Here is a 10,236-nt window from a genome sequence, read left to right as displayed (position 1 = left end):
CACACACACACACACACACACACACACACACACACACACACACACACACACACACACAAAGATGAATTTTGACAATGAAATTGAACAGAACTGAAAGTGAAAACAGTCAAACTGAATTTTTAACACAACAAAATGTTTCAAAGCAAATCAGCTGAGATTCAAACCATTACATTCAATTTCAACTGAGTGAAGTTMAKTTTTAAACCAATGCATTTAATTTCAAATTAGGCAAATAGATTTATTCTGAGCGATTCAAACTCAGTTTCTGATGGCACGAGTTTCTTCACGTTAAATTTGTGTTGTATAATTAGTTCTCCCTTTAAGTGTCATTTAGTTAGAGTGAACAGAAAGAGTTTATTAGATACAGATATTTAATTTTAAGACTTTAAAGTAAGAATATTTCATTAAAATGAATCTAAACACCCAGAGGAAATAAATTGAGAGTTTATTTACCATAAAATGCTAGAACAGTTCTTCATAATTCATATTCTTTTTGTATTATTTATTTATTTGTTTATTTATTGGGACTGGTGTAGTTCCGGGTTGTCTCCTGCGCGCGCACGTCAGAGCTGAGTCTGACGTCCGCTCCTCGTGATGCCTACGTCATGACGCTGCCAGCTGATCGGAGTGGGAAGCCGGGTGTGGGTCTGGGTGTGATGTWAGAGGGAGGGAGGACCGGGACAGGAGTTGTGTAAAAGGGGTTGAAGTCCTGCGGAGTCTCCTCCGCTGCTTCGGAGATAAAAAAAAAGCTCCCAGAGAAACAAAATCTGTCAAACCTTTGTTTTTTTGTTCCTTTATTTCCTTAAAGAAAGTATTTTTCCTCCTCCAGCGGAGAGGTTAAAGAAATCCGCAGACTCTGACACACCCTGCCCGGTTAAAGCTCCGGGACTGAGCACCGAGCCGCGGAGGGGCGAGGCGGACCGCTGCGCTCCGGTGGACGGACTCGACCGGTGAGGCTCTCTCTGTCTGTCTGTCTGTGTGCTGCTGCTGCCGGGCTAATGTTCGGTTCTATCAGCCCCATTTATCCCGTGGTGCCTTCACGGCCCAGTTCATGTGGAAATGGCCTTAAGGGCGTCTCTTTTCCGCGACTTTAYCCAAGTCCAGTTCACCTCCACAGGTCGGGTTTGAGTTTTCCAACTGCAGGTTTTCAGATTCCTCTGGATTTAACTGGATGTTTTAGGAGTTCTGGTTGGAGGCCTATCTCTGTGAGTCCAACTGGTTCTGGTGGTGGTGGGGCTCACAGGATTTATGAGCTCTCTTGAAAATCTGACATTTGGCCAACTCATTCTACAGCTAAATTAGTGTTTTTAATTAAAATGAACTGTAAAGCTGAAATCTTTACTTACTAAACCAACATCAGATTTCTGTCTTAATAAATACAAAGCTTTATAGAAGACTGTGATGAAGTTAATGACATTGTTTTAAATGTTTTTTTTTTCTTTTGACAGCTATTGAAATGCTGGATTCAAAGTCCCGCATCGAGGTGTTGCAATGAGAAGATGTCTAACCGCATAACTCGTCAAAAAGAGGGTTTTTTTAAATCCACAGCCTGTTAAAATGTGCTGAGTTCATGATAGGCCAAGGAGCGAGCCTGCACTCAAGTAGGCGATAGGTGAAAATCAGGCCAACCGAGGCAGAGTCATTTCTCAGAAATGCAGCGGTCGGTTGGCAGAGATGCAAAATTCAAGTAAAAGTGATGTTTAAATGAGGAAAAACAGGCCTCCCTGTTCAAATGTCTTCGCCCAAGTCAAACTAAGCGTGCATAAAACATTTTAAATGCAAAGCAAATTCCTGTGTATGTGTTTCTGGGACATAAATGATTCCAGAGGGCAGCTTATACTGGTCTGTATGTTACATCAGTGTGGCACGTCTTATATAAGCGTGCAGCCAGAGTTCAGCATGCCGGTAGGAATGCGCAATAGACTGTGTCACGAGCTGCATCTGTGCCACTGCGGTCCAAAGTGTGACATAATCCACCCCTGTCAATGAGGACCGTGTGCCAGTGACAGGATTTTGCCTAAAAAAGCAGCTCGTCTAYGTGCTCTGCTCCGAATAAGTGACCTCCTCTGTGCTGCTTTCGTTTGCAGAAGTGAGGCCGTCTTGCTCAACTTGGGTTCCACCCTTTAATTCCTACTGCGTGCCTCGTCTGCGGGAGAACAGGCCAAGAAAGAACGCACTATGTAGGTTCAAATGGAGAGAAGAAATGCAGTTCTGTCAAACAAAATGGCACCGACTGCCCGAGGCCAGGCTTATAGGCCTCATACGGAGCATTTCCCGGCTGCGGCAGGAATTCAGAACGGCATTCAGCTGTTCCTCAACGCAACACGCCCTGTATTGGTTGAAGTCAGATAGCCTTTAAAGTCCAGCAAGCCGTGAGAAGAGGCTCTCTGCACTGTGAGCCTCCGCCCTTTTTCTTCTGTTTCTGTCCCCATTTTTTATTTTCAGTCCAAACTCCAAACTGGGACAGCAAACCCGCTCCTGACCGGGCCACACCCACAACGATGAAATCTACCTGGTTGCAGCTTTTTAATTGTCGTTCCCATTAACAGAACTGTTGCTGCAATATGCAAATTTGTGCTTCTCTCTCTCTTTCTCTCTCTCTCTTTTTTATCCCCCACCCGTTTCCCCGTGTGGTTTTAATCGTGGAGACATGTGCAAAACATCAGTCACAGTATGTTGCGCTATCACCTTGTGGTGTTGCACTTTAGCACGAAGCTAACMACGCAAAAATTCAACTGGATTCGCTCAAATCACAAAAACGTGGCGCGTCTGTTCCAGATGTCGTCGGTTTTGGGATTTCAAGACAAAACGACTAAAGCTTGGTTAAGACAATTTCCTCTGGAGCTAATTGTGGCTTCCTCCTTGTTTGTGTTTACGYGTCGTCATTCCTAGTTTCCCTCTGAGGCGTACATCCTGTGTTCCTTCCCTATTATTTGTCTCGCTGTGCAGACACGGCACTTCCACGGTCCTGGATAAGCTCAGCCTTGTGTTGGTTAGACCGTGCGTTATCGCCACGTGACTCCGTTCACCTCGTTCTCTCAGAAGAGGCAGACAGAAAGAAAAAGGGAAGAGAGAGGGTGACAGGAGGGGGGCCAGGGTCAACGTGACGGCGAAGCCTCGTCGAGACCAGATGTAGTGGACGGAGAGGGGGTGGGTGAGGATCGGAGGGATGGAAAAGAAGGATCGGAGGAGACGGTGCGAGGCCACCGCAGCCAGATGGAATTTCTAACATACGCAGCTGGAATGTGAGGAATGTGGGACAGTCTGATCTGACCGGGAGAAGGTGGGGAGGACGGACTAGTCAGGAAAGACGGTGGGGGAAGAGTGGTACGACAGAAGAGTTTGGTGCTCGGCACTGATTGGGAATAACACCCACAGTCGGTGCTTGTTTATGAAACAARCAACTGGTTTAGTTTCAGTTTGGAGTGGGGACAGTTTCCAGTAGTCTTCCATTGGACGTGCACTGCATGTCCTCCTCGCTGAACTTTTCCCAGCTAACTGCAGCGTAYCAACACCTCCTCATGTGGGATGAGCCCTGCGTGTCAGTTTTCAACGCTCAGGTTATCCCTCTGCGTTCACAACAAAAGTCCCAGCAGGAAACGCTGAAAACGTCATTTCTAGTGATTTGCKTACGCTAACAGGAAACATTTTTCTCATTTAACTCTTTCTTTAGTAGTTGCCCCAAGTTTGAACAAGATCTTATATAAAGGATAGYCTAAATTGTCCTGATGCATCTCAGTAATCCAGGTAGAAAAAACTCAAAAAGAAAAAATCAGTAGCTCCTCTGGATGGGTTCTTCTTTAGTGAAACATTTCGTCTCTCCTCCAAGAGACTTCTTCAGTCTGAGTTTCAGGTGAAATCAGCCTTATAAGCACTGCCTCCACATGGACAAACAGGTTAGTCACGTGCTAAAGAGGGCCATCGACTAACAATAGGCTTGATTAGCTCTATTTTTCATAGAGGGTCATGTGCCCCATCACCTGACCCGTGTCGTGTTATGTGTATGTAGTGAATGCAAGCGGGGTTCGACGTCCCCTTGTTTTTGTCTCTTTCCCTCTTTGTGTTGGTATCATTGGGGCCCTGATTCACACCTTTTGCTCACAGGGGGCGGAGTCATACTTGCAACAACAGCGTTGTAGGAGGAGGACAACTGGACACGAAGATCTCCACCTCTGTTTAATGGTGGATGTTTTTTCTTCACAAAGATGGCTTCCTTTACTCCTCTCAAACCAATGTTCCTCTCTATCAAGGATGAGAACATCTTCATCCCTGAAAGAGTGACCACTGGCCTGTAGATGAGTGTAAACTGCAGAGTCCTGACCTGTAGATGAGTGTAAACTGCAGAGTCCTGACCCGATGWAGTAGCTCGTCTGTGCTGGCTCATTCTTTTGAACAGTGGCTGTTTTGTTTCCCCGATGTACGACTGATCACAGTCCTCCTGACACTTAACAGCATACACTATATTACTCTGTTTTTGCCGGGGAACTGGATATAGTATCTAAACTTTCCCTTTCACAGGGTGGATCTTAAAGAAACTCCTAAAAAATAATCACTGAATTTATATCTACAATTGGGTTCAGCTTGGTTCAAGATRGTTGCCGCAGCTCATCAACTGTAAACACAAAAATGGCCATAACTCCGCCCCTTGATGGACACTGAGATAAAGTTTTGTGGTAGTAGCTGAGTCCTCCTCAACACGCTGTTTAGTTCAAAGCTTTAGCGTAAAAGGCAGCAGGTGATGAGCACGATTTAAAAAAAATCAAACCTCTTTTCTTGGAGGAAAAACTCTTATTTTCTTTTGTTACAAATGAATGTTAAGTTCTGTAGTAACTAGAGCTGACCAGATATTGATGTTTTTCTGCTGCCCACAGTCTGAGGATAGTTTTTGCAAGAAAAACGTGTGTTTTATGTGGATGTGACACCTTATTGTTAGGGTTACTGGATCGTTTGCTTTTGTCACAGGAGGATGACCTCCAACGCTGCTAACTGTGCTAACACTGCTAACTGTGCTAACACTGCTAACTGTGCTAACACTGCTAATGCTGCTGAAGATGGTATTTAAAAACTTAATTCAAAGTGTGTTCATTGAAAATACCAAAGATGGTACCTGTGGTCCGGGGGTTTGAAGGGTAGCCTGGACACCGGCTGCAACCGCAAGTTGGATGTCTTTTAGCGTTAGCAGTATTAGCAGTCGCTATTGTCACATGATGATGATGTCATAGACAAGAGCCGAGCACCAACAGCAAAGGCTGCGTTCCATTCTGAAATACTTTAAATGTAAACTTCAACCAAGGTTGGGTGATACTGGCCAAAAAATTAATCACGATTAATTGTCGCATTTAGCCAATAACGATTAATATGATTATAAATCCCCCGGGGCCTCTGGACRCCCACATATCCTAGTCACATGACCAATTTAAATCACTCAAGTGGGAAAGAAATGCTCTGTAAAAATCTGTTCCAAATTGTGTCAAAAGTACAGAAATCAGGCTACACATCAAATTTTCAATTCTGTTTATACTGGAGTTATTAATAAATTACAGAACTTTGTTTTTAGATGTTCGTCATATTTGAAGAGGAGAGCAGCACCAAACGAACTGACAGCATTAATCGTATTAATCGTCAAGTACCAAAAAATAATCGATTAAAGTTTTTCTGACTATTATTTGCACACAATATGATTTTGCCCAACCCTAACAAACATGCAATCACATTAATTTACCTTTTTACATTTAGATTTACACATTAAGATTTAGGATTTAATATCTGCCTATAATTAACATTTAGTAAAAATTGGCAAAATGTAAGAACAGTGAGCTAAATAATAAAACAGTGGAAATTTTTAACTCAAATTTTACACTCAAAGTGAGCTATGTGTTATATATGTTTTAGCATTTAACTTCACACTTGTTGCCCCATAATAATCACATTTAAATGAAAGATAATTTCATTTAACAAACCTGACTCCAGATGCTTCCTGAAAAGCGAGGTAAGCATTTTTGCACGGCTTATCACGAGTGCATAAATTCTGAAAACTGCGAGACTTGTGCACTAATGTAAAGGTGTCGCAGCAGTGGGAGGTTTCGGTCAGATTTGATTATGGATCCTTTTTGTGGTATGTGCTGATTACAAGTCAGCACAGGCAGTCGGGCCTTCTGCTGACTCACCACCTCAGGGGAAGAAGGGGAAAAAAAGTCTAACATTTGTCACGTCGATGAAGTTGTCAGGTGYGTTTCTGTGCAGACTTCTCACTGAAACGGATGCAAATGAGTTTGTAAAGAAGTGTATTTTCCCACAGTAATGTTGGTGTAATTTTAGCCCTGCTGGTTGTAATTCTCCTAAATACCTGAGATTATTCTGGCTCTCCAAGCTGCAGGAATGCGTTGCTCATCGGCTTCATTTGAGCACGTACGCAGTTCTTTAAAATCAGACCAGGATATCTGAAGGCAGGAAAAAACCCAACACAGTTTTAATTTTTTATGTATAAGGATTYGTGAAGTTGTCAAACTCTAACTTGATCAGTTTTCCAGATATTGAATTAAGATTTGATGTGGTCGTAGCTGAGAGTCATAGTTGAGTGTGAGGTTTCATAATGATATTTTGAAGTTTGATGATTATATGTCATTTCTCACCCTGGAAGGTGATGTGAGATGTATATTCCTTCAAGGATTGCTGTGTCTTTAATACGTTATCTGGGTCTCTGTGTTCCTGTTATCACCGCCGAACTGCAGACTAAATCCACCAAATGAAAATGCACCTAAAATATGTTAATCCAATCTGGCCAGAGGTTTCCTCTCTGGAAACTCCTCCTCTTCCTCAGCGTTTCACAACTCTTTCTTTTTACACTTCTGAGAGATTTTCACCCTCTCTTTCGTGTGCAGCCTGTCCACTCATTATCAGCTTTTAGTGATGCTGTGTAACCACAGTAACTGACTGAAATATTCAAGAGGCCAGCTTGTGATTTTTTATATTTTTTTATAATTTTATTTATTATTATTATTGAAGTCACAAGTAAAAGAGCATCTAAGCATTTATCTTGTGCAACAGAGCTGCTGATGGGATGTTTGATCTTCGGTGCATCATTTAAATTTTTACATTTATTATTATTTTACATCTCCTCTCACTGCTGATGGAACAGAGAGGCTCGCCTTCACCCACTGTGTCTGTGCGCGACTGGCTGCAGGCCACCTCCATGCCTACGCTTCTTGCTTCTCGTGGAGCAACAGAGGAAGTTAACGTCTCTTCTTCTTCTCTTCTTTCTGCAGAACCGTGCACACCGGGGGAGTCACCTCTCTTCGAGCCGTTCGGCTGGGTCGTGCGTCACCCCGGGCTGTCTGGTCTCCCCCACCACAGATGGCTGACTCACAGCAGTTCTTCACTGGCAAGCTTTATGTTCCTCTACACATGCTAAAGCTGCCAGCTGAAGAACTGCTCTGGTCTGCCCTGCCCCGCACGACTCAAGACCAGGAAGAGGATGTGAGCTGGTGGGAATCCAAGGTTCAGCAATCAAACTGGACTTTTGTTTAATAGGATTTCCTCGTCGCCGTTTCTAGTCGTGTGTAAACCCCATTAAATACAAGGTCCTGTGATGTCATTTTTCTTCTAAATATGTTGTTTAGTCTCTGCTTATGTTTTCTCTCCTTTGCAATAAAGAACAAAATGTTCTCCGAGTGCACACGGGCAATAAAACACATGCCTGTCCTGAAATAACACACAGGGAAAGCAACAATGCTGCACAAGGATGAATCACATTTAATTGTTTTTAACTCTGAAATATCTGGTAATCTCATTAAAACAAATAAGAAGCAGAAGTAAAACTTCTGTATACAAAAGTCACACATTAGTCACTCGTGTTTAGTCACGACAAACAGCTGCTGCTGTTAGAAATATACAAGAGGAAGGAAAAAAACACTTACCTAACTGATGCTCTGCAGGGCCTGAAGGCGTCTCCAGCTGCCTCACTGAATTCCTTCAGAGTTCACTTGTGAAATCACCAGTGAATTAATGACTGAATTCATTAAATCATGAACTTTTTATTATTAATAAAGACARAATTAATTTAAAGATTTTCATCTGTGATCCTTTGAGCTGTAAATCTGGGCGGAGGTGGTTTGTTGAGCCAAGAAATGATAAAATCTAACATAAGTGTAAAAGAAAAGTTTGTTAAATCTACAGGCTGAGTCTTGKTGCGCTTTCCTAAAACTACCACTAGATGGCGTGATGCTCCAGAAAACTGCAGGACAGTCAAACACCGAAAACCCTCAAGAATGTGAGAAGAATCTGATAAATGAGAACATTTTAAACCTTATTTTCTTATGAACATTTTTTATTGATAAAAGCACCAATCTTATGTTTACAGATGCTTTGATATATTAATGCCATAAACTGTGTTTTTAAAATGTTCACTGAAAACCTCCTGGAAGGGACATAAAATTAAAAATCCTGAAATTCTGTCAGCAACAGATTCATAACTGCAGGTTTCTAAAACCGGGGCAAACGTTTTGGGAGAGTTTGATTTACAGTGAGCTGTCCGTAATGCCAAGAAAAAAGGAAAAATCTCCATTAAAAACGTACATTTTTAATTTATGTGAAAGAAAAAAAAACCTTCATAAAACAAAAACAGCAGGATTTCAGGARATTWRTTATCATACAGCTACAGCAATACAGAAATAAGAGAATCGCCTTCTAAAAGGTCTGCTTTATTTATTCATTTATTTAATTTAGTTGATTTTTTTTAATTGAGAAAAGCCCTGACACGTTTAGGCAGAGGCAGTTCGGCTACATTTGTTACAATACTTTAGTCTTTTTGTAAATTTATCAAGTATTTTTTTAAATCATAAATTTTACTTTTACTATGTCACAATGAAAACCTAAAAATTAAACACTTACTTTTTTTACCAGCTTTGAGCTAAAGTGGGTTCTGTGCTACGGAAGTCCTTCCTGCCATAAGAATAAAAACAGAAATAATTAACAATCGTAGCTGAGCAGACCCTCATTGAAACAGTCATCCTTCAGACTTTCACTGAGGTTCATGCTAATGTTCAAACCTTTACACCACTGTTAATTTTTATGGTTACTTTTGCAGAAATATTGTGCATTATTTTAACAACACATGCAATAAATTAGTGTTTGAAAGTAACCGTTTAAGACAATATAATTTGGCCCCACTTGTAAACTTAACTAAATCTCTCTAGTTGTAAGATAAAGTAAAAATACTTTACTTTAGATATTTTACTTTAATTAAGTAATTATTTTCAGCTGACATTTTACTTCCACTCTTGTCACACAATTATCACTTTCTACTCCTTACATGTAAGACACAGAAAGTCATTACTCCTGTTTCATTCTGGCTAGTCAGTGTAAAAATAATAATAATAAATTTATTATCCAGACATGGCACTTCCTGGATAGAGTGAATTTGATATTGTGGTTGAATAAGAACTATTCTGACACTCTTTTGGTTTGTACCATTCATAACACCTGTATGACACAAATGTTGTATACTGTCCAAGATATATTGCAGAAACAGGAAGACTGCATCTAAAATTATTCAACGTTCAAATTTTCATATAATGTTTTGCCCACATTGAGAAAAACTTTGATCATATGTTGCCTTCTAGAACTACGGAAGCGTATTGCTATCACACAGGGAAAAAAAATCCGAGCGCTATCACGTTATAACGTGATACGTATCACGTTTTAACGAGATACTATCACGTTAAAACGTGATACGTATCACGTTTTAACAAGATACGTATCACGTTATAACATGATAGCGCTCGGATTTTTTTTTTCCTGCGTGATAGCAATACGCTTCCGTATAGAACAGTGGTATTAACCCCCCTAGAACGTTTAAGTCTCTGGCATTTTATTTTTTTCCAACTCAAATTAAACAAAGATGAAAATGTTGCCTTGAAAGTGAATAAGTAATTAATTAAATAAACCAGGTGGTGGTAAGTGCAGGAAACAGCAGCATCCAAAATATGTCAGAAACTCACCCAAATGAGCAAACCCTGTGAGATTCAACGCTTTACACGAGATTCAATTTTGTGTTAATTCTGTGATTCCTTCTGCAATTTCTGCATTGCAGAAATCATAAGGACAAATATTTTTATTATTTTTTACACACCTGGGGATTTTTCCATGTAGGGGAGAACTAAGTTTGTTGTCACACTTTTTACTTKCATCTAAATAAAAAAATGCTATGCTCAGTCAATCTCATTTCAATGTGTAATG

The 10,236-nt window shown here is 40.8% G+C and overlaps 1 protein-coding gene and 1 long non-coding RNA gene across 2 annotated transcripts in view; one reads left to right on the top strand and one right to left on the bottom strand.

Annotated features, from left to right (window-relative positions):
* liat1 (ligand of ATE1) overlaps window positions 1-6,137 on the bottom strand; it is an 11,986-nt gene extending 5,849 nt beyond the window's left edge. Inside the window, exon 1 of the mRNA XM_014016883.1 lies at window positions 5,961-6,137. The gene's annotated coding sequence lies outside the window, so the exon portion shown is untranslated. The remainder of the gene's footprint in view (window positions 1-5,960) is intronic.
* On the top strand, window positions 552-8,064 carry LOC106523465 (uncharacterized). The gene is made up of 2 exons (XR_001310894.1): window positions 552-950; window positions 7,266-8,064. It is a non-coding gene; the product is annotated as an uncharacterized LOC106523465 (long non-coding RNA).
* Window positions 8,065-10,236: the final 2,172 nt, after the last annotated feature.

This window comes from Austrofundulus limnaeus, unplaced genomic scaffold (genome assembly GCF_001266775.1).
Source record: "Austrofundulus limnaeus strain Quisiro unplaced genomic scaffold, Austrofundulus_limnaeus-1.0 Scaffold157, whole genome shotgun sequence".
NCBI lineage: Eukaryota > Metazoa > Chordata > Actinopteri > Cyprinodontiformes > Rivulidae > Austrofundulus > Austrofundulus limnaeus.
The sequence above is the reverse complement of the archived record's forward strand: the minus strand, read 5'-3'. Positions and strand labels throughout refer to the sequence as shown.